The sequence below is a fragment of the Vicugna pacos genome, unplaced genomic scaffold (genome assembly GCF_048564905.1).
Source record: "Vicugna pacos unplaced genomic scaffold, VicPac4 SAC-SAT, whole genome shotgun sequence".
Classification (NCBI taxonomy): domain Eukaryota; kingdom Metazoa; phylum Chordata; class Mammalia; order Artiodactyla; family Camelidae; genus Vicugna; species Vicugna pacos.
The window spans coordinates 18,246,157-18,256,778 of NW_027328721.1; the positions used below are offsets into that span (position 1 = coordinate 18,246,157).

At 45.9% G+C, this 10,622-nt stretch overlaps 2 long non-coding RNA genes across 3 annotated transcripts; both read right to left on the reverse strand.

Annotated features, from left to right (window-relative positions):
• Nucleotides 1–299: 299 nt before the first annotated feature.
• LOC140692136 (uncharacterized) lies at nt 300–5,272 on the reverse strand. 2 transcript variants are annotated; one of them, XR_012067696.1, is made up of 4 exons: nt 5,160–5,210; nt 1,879–1,951; nt 710–780; nt 323–501 (listed from the first exon to the last, which is right to left on the reverse strand). It is a non-coding gene; the product is annotated as an uncharacterized lncRNA (long non-coding RNA). The 2 variants fall into 2 exon arrangements; XR_012067695.1 differs by lacking the exon at nt 710–780 and having other exon boundaries at nt 300–501; nt 5,160–5,272.
• A 349-nt stretch (nt 5,273–5,621) lies between these two features.
• Nucleotides 5,622–10,617, reverse strand: LOC140692149 (uncharacterized). Its single transcript, XR_012067713.1, has 3 exons — nt 10,464–10,617; nt 7,183–7,255; nt 5,622–5,805 (listed from the first exon to the last, which is right to left on the reverse strand). It is a non-coding gene; the product is annotated as an uncharacterized lncRNA (long non-coding RNA).
• Nucleotides 10,618–10,622: the final 5 nt, after the last annotated feature.

Sequence of the window (10,622 nt, forward strand, 5' to 3'; positions counted from 1 at the left end):
CGGGCAGAGTTCTGTGGGTGGATCAGTGTGATGGAGGGGCTGCCGCCCTCTGTGGAGCTTGGCTTAGGTGTTTGGTCCGGGAAGCTGTGTAAGTTCGAGATACTGCTGCTGCCCAAAGACCTGAGTTCACAGGTCAGTTTCCAGAACCTTTAAGAGCAGACAGTGGAAGATCTGCCTGTCATCAGCTTACTGGTGAGGCTCCGAGGTACTTTCAGACTTGCCCAGTCCTGGTGAAGTCGACTTTAGGGGAGACACGAAGAGAAGCTGGGCGAAAAGCTGGCTGCACGGATTGAGGAGAGATGCGAACACATGGATGAGAGATGTTCTGCTACAATGGAGAATACTGGCGTGGAGACAGCTGTAGAGGATACCAGGCTCAAAAGACATTCATGAGACATATTGATCCTCGCTGATACTGGCAGAAACATACGGAGTGCCAACGTGGACTTGAGGAAGTTCCTCAATTCTCTTCTCCAAGAACGGGTCCAAGGTCTCTGACATCTGCAAGAGAAGAGATGGCAGAGATGATCAAAACGCTCCTGTTCTTGGAAGAGGTCGTGAGAATCCACACGTCCCAAGGGGCATTCCCTAGCCATTCAGACCAGAATTCACCAAGCCCAGGTAAGCCTTTTCCCAGGTTTGGGCCTAGCTAGCAAGCACTTGCCCTTCCCTCCCCTCCACTCAGGCATCCATTTGGAAGGATCAGTACCTGAGCTGCAATGAAGCCATTACGAGAAGAGCAAGCCCCTCCTAGAATCAGAGTTCCTCCAGCTTCACACTCTGTGAACAACAGTGAACTCCTTAAAGGTCAAATAGTCTCGGCTGAAATCGGTAGGAATTGAATACTTAGCTCACACCTAGAAACGATGGCCTTCCGCTAGATTCAGCAAATGTGGTGTTTATGTCTTCCCTGGGGTGAAGGGAGTGTGGTAAGTGAGGGGAATCTTTGACTGAACTTGAATCTGTATTAGGCCTCAGTTTTTCAAGACAGTATAGGTAAATAGTACATGTCAGAAAGTGAACTGTACTGTAAAAGTCGCCAATGACATTAAAGACACAGCTTCTGTGGATCGTCTTTCAATGGAGTCAAGCCCCCGGGGGCACTATATCATGGGGGTGCAGACTTGGTTGCGTTAAATGGCTTTACCCAACATGATCGGATGATTAAGCGTTCTCATCACTGATAGAAGAACACCTGGTTCTCAATAGACTAGCATAACTGCAGCAGGCTTGTCCTAGCTATAATGCCTCTAGGTGCTTTTGGATTCAAACCTAAATGTATATATTTGGTTTGTTTCCTCTTGTATTTTCCTAGAGAGGGATGTTACCCCTTGAAATGCCAACATTGGCCAGTAGGTGTCATTGGGAGTAAAGGGCACCACATGCACAAGTGTATCCAAGGTTGGGGGTTATTTCATCTTTCCAATAGTTATTTCATGGTTCCTGTTGGTTTCGGAGGCTTCAAAAGGAAAGAGTTGACATGACCCCTTTAGCAGTTTGGACTAGAAATTTGCATTCTTTCTGTCTAGGTTTTCCGTAGAGCTGACAAAATGTTACCAAAATTGACAAGTCTGGCTTCTAGGTCGATACAGTGTGTTTCAAAAAATAACTTCATTTTCGTATAACTCCCAAAACATGTAAATGAATTCTGTTAAACTTCTTAAAGACTGCAAATGAGATATCAACACACTGTCAAAACAGGTGTCTTCGGACAATCCCTCCCACCACGGCTGTATAGGAACAAAGAGCTAAGCAAATATCACATTTCTGTGAAATGTATCTGGATAGTGTTGATTCATCGATGCCCAGTTGGCAGAGAAGAAGTGCAACCTGCACTCACTCGCTCCCATGTACAGAGCAATGGAAACATCCACTCACCCAGCCCTTGGCACAGGACACTTGCCGAAGAGAGGTCTGTTACTTCCAAAGACAGGATGAGGCCTCAGGACACCTGGAAGCAGGAGAAGGCAAAGCAGGGAATGGAAACCAGTGCAGGGTCTGACCCCTGGTGGTGGAGCAACAAGGGTGAAACTCTGTTTGCCTTGGACGCACACTCTCAAGCGGACAGGAGACATGGGATTGAAGGTGATGTGCTGAGATTTACAAGAGTGCACAGCAGATGCTTGGCTGACAGAACTCAAAGAAACCAGCGCAAAATATCCCCACAGTTGATTCTGAGACCAAGATCCGAGCTGCCAAATTTGAGGTAGCAGAGGCAACGGTCAGTGAGGGATAGGGCTTCGGATGATGGCACACGCTGAGTCTCAGGGATCTGGAGTGCATTGTGGGATGTGGTGGGTCGAATCAAGAGAGCAAACCGAACTGTGTACCAATGATAAAGCAACCACACTGGTCGCGCGGTTGAGATTACCGATATGTCCCATGGCCACACCCAGTGCATCTGCAGGACCAGGGACCAATTGGGCATTTTGCCAATAGAGCACGTGTGGGGCTGAATCAGAGCTATCGTGCATCTGGTCTGAGGGATCCAGGGGGCCTTGGGTTTGAAATCAGAATGAAAAGCCTTAGGATCTGCTACATTCATAACCTGGGCTGGGATTATGGTTTGGTTTGAGGCACAGGATGCGCAACAGCTCTGTGGTTGCCTTCGTGCACCCGTGCCACAAGGATGAGAGGACAAGGAAGAGTGGTCCAAGTCCACAGCGTGAGAAGAGGAAGCATTTCCTTCAGCACTATCTCCCAAAAGCGGATGCTACATTTTGGATGGCACCGGCACGGGACGGCACCGAGGACACCAAGGTAGGTCTGCGGGATCATTCCAGCAGGCCCTGATGTGTGACATCCATGGATGAGCTTCCACTGGTGTTTCAGTAGACAGAGAAGCTCTGGGAAGAACTGCTTTCATTGGGACATTCCCGTGGCACTTCAAAGCACAAGCGCACTCTCAGTTTGCTTTTTTTTAAACACTCCAAAATGACATAGAGCAGAATGCAGAGCTGAGAACCTTTAGAAGCCTCATTTCCACAAGAGGAAGTGTCCTGCGCACTTTCAGAATTGTGAGATATGCGTAATCAAAATGAAGTTTTGCTAATCGAAATAGTATGGGATGTTCATCACAACAAATGCAACACCAGCAATTGGAGATATACCAGACAACACACACAGGAACAGGATATGGCATCAATGTCTAGGAGAAGTTGTCCTCACAGAAATCCCATGGAATTGCGTAGAGACAAGAGTCTAAAATTTTCACTTAACAAAGCCCTAGAAGTCTACATTAGATACCTGATATTACCTGACCAGTAGAGTTGAAGAAGTACAGTAAAAGAAACAGGAAGTACCATTTTCAGTTCCAAAGATATTGAAGGCCCAGAAGATAAGCTTTCTAACAACTAGACTGCAAAACGCTCTCCAGACCAAGTGTTGAAAATGGAGGTCTGGAAAACCCTGAAGAACAACATTGTCTCAGAATCACAAAAGGCAGAATATCAGAAAAGGGGAAGAGAAAGTCTAAAGACGAGCCAAAAAATATCAGAAAACTCAATGGATGTGATAATATCAGGGCTAAAATTCAGTCCTTAGCAGACTAGATAATGCAGAGAGACGCGTGAATGACTGTGAAGACAGGGGAACAGAAATCCCTCGGTCAGAAGCAGACATAGGAAAGCAAGTGCAAACCAATGAAACATTGCTGTTGATTCCTGGGTTAAGACAGGGCATGAAAGACTAGAGTTCATAAGAGTCCCAGATGGAAAAGCAAGAGATAAAGAAACAAAAAATGTCTGAAAATGTATCTGTAGAAAAATCAGACTGAAACTTGCTGAAAGCCAAGAAAGAATCATCTATGCGAATTCAGGAATTACACAGCATCCAAAGGAGGTGGAACCCCAATAGACCTACCAGCAGCTGTATGATTCAAATCAACAAAGTTCACGAATATCCCAGTGATTTAAAATGCACCTGGAGGAAACAACATAGTCACAAGGGAACCTCCAGAGGGGTTTCAGCTGATATCTCGGCAGCAATATTGCAGGACAGGGAGGAGTGCCAGGACACAGACCATATCCTGAATGGCCAAATGCTGCCACCTAGGGTAGCCTATGCCCCATGACCACCATTTCTAATAACGGCAGAGCTAGGGAATTCCACAGACCGGCAAATCTTAAAAGAATTCAGCAGTTCAAAACTTCTTCTAAAAGGAAGGTTGAGAATACTCCCCTGAATAGAAAAGCAGCAAGATGAAATGGAAAGAAGAAAACCATTATTGGAAATGCAAGAAGAGCATGAGTGGCAAAGAAGAAACAAGAAGAAGGCAAGGAGGACATCAAAACGCTAAAGATGGGAGAGGGAAGCAGGAAATCATAGGTGATTGGAAGCACTCTCTTAAGTGAATCAGCTTATTGGACTCTCTGTTTGAAGCGAAAGGAGAGATGCATGGCCTGACGTGTTTGCAAAACAAGCAAGAAGCAGACCAACAAAGAATCAAACCAACAAACAAGCACCAAAAGGGTACGGTTGGCTGACATATACCAAGGGAATCATGATTATTCAAAAGAAAATACTCAAGGTGATGTCAAGGATCATTCAGCACGCATCGACCCAGTATCGCGGCTTGCATGTACTCAGCACACTTGCCTTCGGAAATCAGAGGCGTGCATTCATATTCGTAAATATTGATTCATAAGAGCATATCGTGACCTAACCCAAATGCCGATTTGGAATCAAATGGATTCCTAGTCCGTGATGTAGACTTGTATGTCTTCCAACAGGATGAAGGAATGCCATATTCTACGCTACGTAGAGAAGAAATGTAAGAAGCCTATAACAAAGGCACGTAGATCTGCCAAAGTGTACTAAGAGCAAAAGAGACAGACAGTAAAGTGCACATTGGGGTTGGTTTCATTTCTTGGAACTTCAGCCCCCATGAAACAAATGGATCCATGTCCTGAGAGTGCGGGTGTTTCAGCAGAAATCAGGCGACGCATATGTATTCCGGGTGTACGGATATTATAGGAACATAAGTCTCCTTTAGAGGGTCTCTGTGTACTGTGAACTGTTAGAAAGTTTAAAGACGTGTGAAACCATCAACTAAAAAGGGACCCACTTCCCTCCATTGGTTCTGTGCATACAGATCTGAACAAAAGGAAAGAGGGAAGAAGAAAGGCCCATGGGACGCTAGTGGGTAGAATCACATTTACCTTAGGAACCTCTGGTCGGATGCAGCCCCTCCCCCAACACTGACAAGATGCAGCAGCCATTGGGGATGGCAGTTACCGGTTGGATTCCAGGTGGAATGTTGGTGTGTACCGCGAGGCTTGTTGTGGCTGTTGGATCCTAGGTAACCGGGCAGAGTTCTGTGGGTGGATCAGTGTGATGGAGGGGCTGCCGCCCTCTGTGGAGCTTGGCTTAGGTGTTTGGTCCGGGAAGCTGTGTAAGTTCGAGATACTGCTGCTGCCCAAAGACCTGAGTTCACAGGTCAGTTTCCAGAACCTTTAAGAGCAGACAGTGGAAGATCTGCCTGTCATCAGCTTACTGGTGAGGCTCCGAGGTACTTTCAGACTTGCCCAGTCCTGGTGAAGTCGACTTTAGGGGAGACACGAAGAGAAGCTGGGCGAAAAGCTGGCTGCACGGATTGAGGAGAGATGCGAACACATGGATGAGAGATGTTCTGCTACAATGGAGAATACTGGCGTGGAGACAGCTGTAGAGGATACCAGGCTCAAAAGACATCCATGAGACATATTGATCCTCGCTGATACTGGCAGAAACATACGGAGTGCCAACGTGGACTTGAGGAAGTTCCTCAATTCTCTTCTCCAAGAATGGGTCCAAGGTCTCTGACATCTGCAAGAGAAGAGATGGCAGAGATGATCAAAACGCTCCTGTTCTTGGAAGAGGTCGTGAGAATCCACACGTCCCAAGGGGCATTCCCTAGCCATTCAGACCAGAATTCACCAAGCCCAGGTAAGCCTTTTCCCAGGTTTGGGCCTAGCTAGCAAGCACTTGCCCTTCCCTCCCCTCCACTCAGGCATCCATTTGGAAGGATCAGTACCTGAGCTGCAATGAAGCCATTACGAGAAGAGCAAGCCCCTCCTAGAATCAGAGTTCCTCCAGCTTCACACTCTGTGAACAACAGTGAACTCCTTAAAGGTCAAATAGTCTCGGCTGAAATCGATAGGAATTGAATACTTAGCTCACACCTAGAAACGATGGCCTTCCGCTAGATTCAGCAAATGTGGTGTTTATGTCTTCCCTGGGGTGAAGGGAGTGTGGTAAGTGAGGGGAATCTTTGACTGAACTTGAATCTGTATTAGGCCTCAGTTTTTCAAGACAGTATAGGTAAATAGTACATGTCAGAAAGTGAACTGTACTGTAAAAGTCGCCAATGACATTAAAGACACAGCTTCTGTGGATCGTCTTTCAATGGAGTCAAGCCCCCGGGGGCACTATATCATGGGGGTGCAGACTTGGTTGCGTTAAATGGCTTTACCCAACATGATCGGATGATTAAGCGTTCTCATCACTGATAGAAGAACACCTGGTTCTCAATAGACTAGCATAACTGCAGCAGGCTTGTCCTAGCTATAATGCCTCTAGGTGCTTTTGGATTCAAACCTAAATGTATATATTTGGTTTGTTTCCTCTTGTATTTTCCTAGAGAGGGATGTTACCCCTTGAAATGCCAACATTGGCCAGTAGGTGTCATTGGGAGTAAAGGGCACCACATGCACAAGTGTATCCAAGGTTGGGGGTTATTTCATCTTTCCAATAGTTATTTCATGGTTCCTGTTGGATTCGGAGGCTTCAAAAGGAAAGAGTTGACATGACCCCTTTAGCAGTTTGGACTAGAAATTTGCATTCTTTCTGTCTAGGTTTTCCGTAGAGCTGACAAAATGTTACCAAAATTGACAAGTCTGGCTTCTAGGTCGATACAGTGTGTTTCAAAAAATAACTTCATTTTCGTATAACTCCCAAAACATGTAAATGAATTCTGTTAAACTTCTTAAAGACTGCAAATGAGATATCAACACACTGTCAAAACAGGTGTCTCCGGACAATCCCTCCCACCACGGCTGTATAGGAACAAAGAGCTAAGCAAATATCACATTTCTGTGAAATGTATCTGGATAGTGTTGATTCATCGATGCCCAGTTGGCAGAGAAGAAGTGCAACCTGCACTCACTCGCTCCCATGTACAGAGCAATGGAAACATCCACTCACCCAGCCCTTGGCACAGGACACTTGCCGAAGAGAGGTCTGTTACTTCCAAAGACAGGATGAGGCCTCAGGACACCTGGAAGCAGGAGAAGGCAAAGCAGGGAATGGAAACCAGTGCAGGGTCTGACCCCTGGTGGTGGAGCAACAAGGGTGAAACTCTGTTTGCCTTGGACGCACACTCTCAAGCGGACAGGAGACATGGGATTGAAGGTGATGTGCTGAGATTTACAAGAGTGCACAGCAGATGCTTGGCTGACAGAACTCAAAGAAACCAGCGCAAAATATCCCCACAGTTGATTCTGAGACCAAGATCCGAGCTGCCAAATTTGAGGTAGCAGAGGCAACGGTCAGTGAGGGATAGGGCTTCGGATGATGGCACACGCTGAGTCTCAGGGATCTGGAGTGCATTGTGGGATGTGGTGGGTCGAATCAAGAGAGCAAACCGAACTGTGTACCAATGATAAAGCAACCACACTGGTCGCGCGGTTGAGATTACCGATATGTCCCATGGCCAAGCCCAGTGCATCTGCAGGACCAGGGACCAATTGGGCATTTTGCCAATAGAGCACGTGTGGGGCTGAATCAGAGCTATCGTGCATCTGGTCTGAGGGATCCAGGGGGCCTTGGGTTTGAAATCAGAATGAAAAGCCTTAGGATCTGCTACATTCATAACCTGGGCTGGGATTATGGTTTGGTTTGAGGCACAGGATGCGCAACAGCTCTGTGGTTGCCTTCGTGCACCCGTGCCACAAGGATGAGAGGACAAGGAAGAGTGGTCCAAGTCCACAGCGTGAGAAGAGGAAGCATTACCTTCAGCAGTATCTCCCAAAAGCGGATGCTACATTTTGGATGGCACCGGCACGGGACGGCACCGAGGACACCAAGGTAGGTCTGCGGGATCATTCCAGCAGGCCCTGATGTGTGACATCCATGGATGAGCTTCCACTGGTGTTTCAGTAGACAGAGAAGCTCTGGGAAGAACTGCTTTCATTGGGACATTCCCGTGGCACTTCAAAGCACAAGCGCACTCTCAGTTTGCTTTTTTTTAAACACTCCAAAATGACATAGAGCAGAATGCAGAGCTGAGAACCTTTAGAAGCCTCATTTCCACAAGAGGAAGTGTCCTGCGCACTTTCAGAATTGTGAGATATGCGTAATCAAAATGAAGTTTTGCTAATCGAAATAGTATGGGATGTTCATCACAACAAATGCAACACCAGCAATTGGAGATATACCAGACAACACACACAGGAACAGGATATGGCATCAATGTCTAGGAGAAGTTGTCCTCACAGAAATCCCATGGAATTGCGTAGAGACAAGAGTCTAAAATTTTCACTTAACAAAGCCCTAGAAGTCTACATTAGATACCTGATATTACCTGACCAGTAGAGATGAAGAAGTACAGTAAAAGAAACAGGAAGTACCATTTTCAGTTCCAAAGATATTGAAGGCCCAGAAGATAAGCTTTCTAACAACTAGACTGCAAAACGCTCTCCAGACCAAGTGTTGAAAATGGAGGTCTGGAAAACCCTGAAGAACAACATTGTCTCAGAATCACAAAAGGCAGAATATCAGAAAAGGGGAAGAGAAAGTCTAAAGACGAGCCAAAAAATATCAGAAAACTCAATGGATGTGATAATATCAGGGCTAAAATTCAGTCCTTAGCAGACTAGATAATGCAGAGAGACGCGTGAATGACTGTGAAGACAGGGGAACAGAAATCCCTCGGTCAGAAGCAGACATAGGAAAGCAAGTGCAAACCAATGAAACATTGCTGTTGATTCCTGGGTTAAGACAGGGCATGAAAGACTAGAGTTCATAAGAGTCCCAGATGGAAAAGCAAGAGATAAAGAAACAAAAAATGTCTGAAAATGTATCTGTAGAAAAATCAGACTGAAACTTGCTGAAAGCCAAGAAAGAATCATCTATGCGAATTCAGGAATTACACAGCATCCAAAGGAGGTGGAACCCCAATAGACCTACCAGCAGCTGTATGATTCAAATCAACAAAGTTCACGAATATCCCAGTGATTTAAAATGCACCTGGAGGAAACAACATAGTCACAAGGGAACCTCCAGAGGGGTTTCAGCTGATATCTCGGCAGCAATATTGCAGGACAGGGAGGAGTGCCAGGACACAGACCATATCCTGAATGGCCAAATGCTGCCACCTAGGGTAGCCTATGCCCCATGACCACCATTTCTAATAACGGCAGAGCTAGGGAATTCCACAGACCGGCAAATCTTAAAAGAATTCAGCAGTTCAAAACTTCTTCTAAAAGGAAGGTTGAGAATACTCCCCTGAATAGAAAAGCAGCAAGATGAAATGGAAAGAAGAAAACCATTATTGGAAATGCAAGAAGAGCATGAGTGGCAAAGAAGAAACAAGAAGAAGGCAAGGAGGACATCAAAACGCTAAAGATGGGAGAGGGAAGCAGGAAATCATAGGTGATTGGAAGCACTCTCTTAAGTGAATCAGCTTATTGGACTCTCTGTTTGAAGCGAAAGGAGAGATGCATGGCCTGACGTGTTTGCAAAACAAGCAAGAAGCAGACCAACAAAGAATCAAACCAACAAACAAGCACCAAAAGGGTACGGTTGGCTGACATATACCAAGGGAATCATGATTATTCAAAAGAAAATACTCAAGGTGATGTCAAGGATCATTCAGCACGCATCGACCCAGTATCGCGGCTTGCATGTACTCAGCACACTTGTCTTCGGAAATCAGAGGCGTGCATTCATATTCGTAAATATTGATTCATAAGAGCATATCGTGACTTAACCCAAATGCCGATTTGGAATCAAATGGATTCCTAGTCCGTGATGTAGACTTGTATGTCTTCCAACAGGATGAAGGAATGCCATATTCTACGCTACGTAGAGGAGAAATGTAAGAAGCCTATAACAAAGGCACGTAGATCTGCCAAAGTGTACTAAGAGCAAAAGAGACAGACAGTAAAGTGCACATTGGGGTTGGTTTCATTTCTTGGAACTTCAGCCCCCATGAAACAAATGGATCCATGTCCTGAGAGTGCGGGTGTTTCAGCAGAAATCAGGCGACGCATATGTATTCCGGGTGTACGGATATTATAGGAACATAAGTCTCCTTTAGAGGGTCTCTGTGTACTGTGAACTGTTAGAAAGTTTAAAGACGTGTGAAACCATCAACTAAAAAGGGACCCACTTCCCTCCATTGGTTCTGTGCATACAGATCTGAACAAAAGGAAAGAGGGAAGAAGAAAGGCCCATGGGACGCTAGTGGGTAGAATCACATTTACCTTAGGAACCTCTGGTCGGATGCAGCCCCTCCCCCAACACTGACAAGATGCAGCAGCCATTGGGGATGGCAGTTACCGGTTGGATTCCAGGTGGAATGTTGGTGTGTACCGCGAGGCTTGTTGTGGCTGTTGGATCCTAGGTAACCGGGCAGAGTTCTG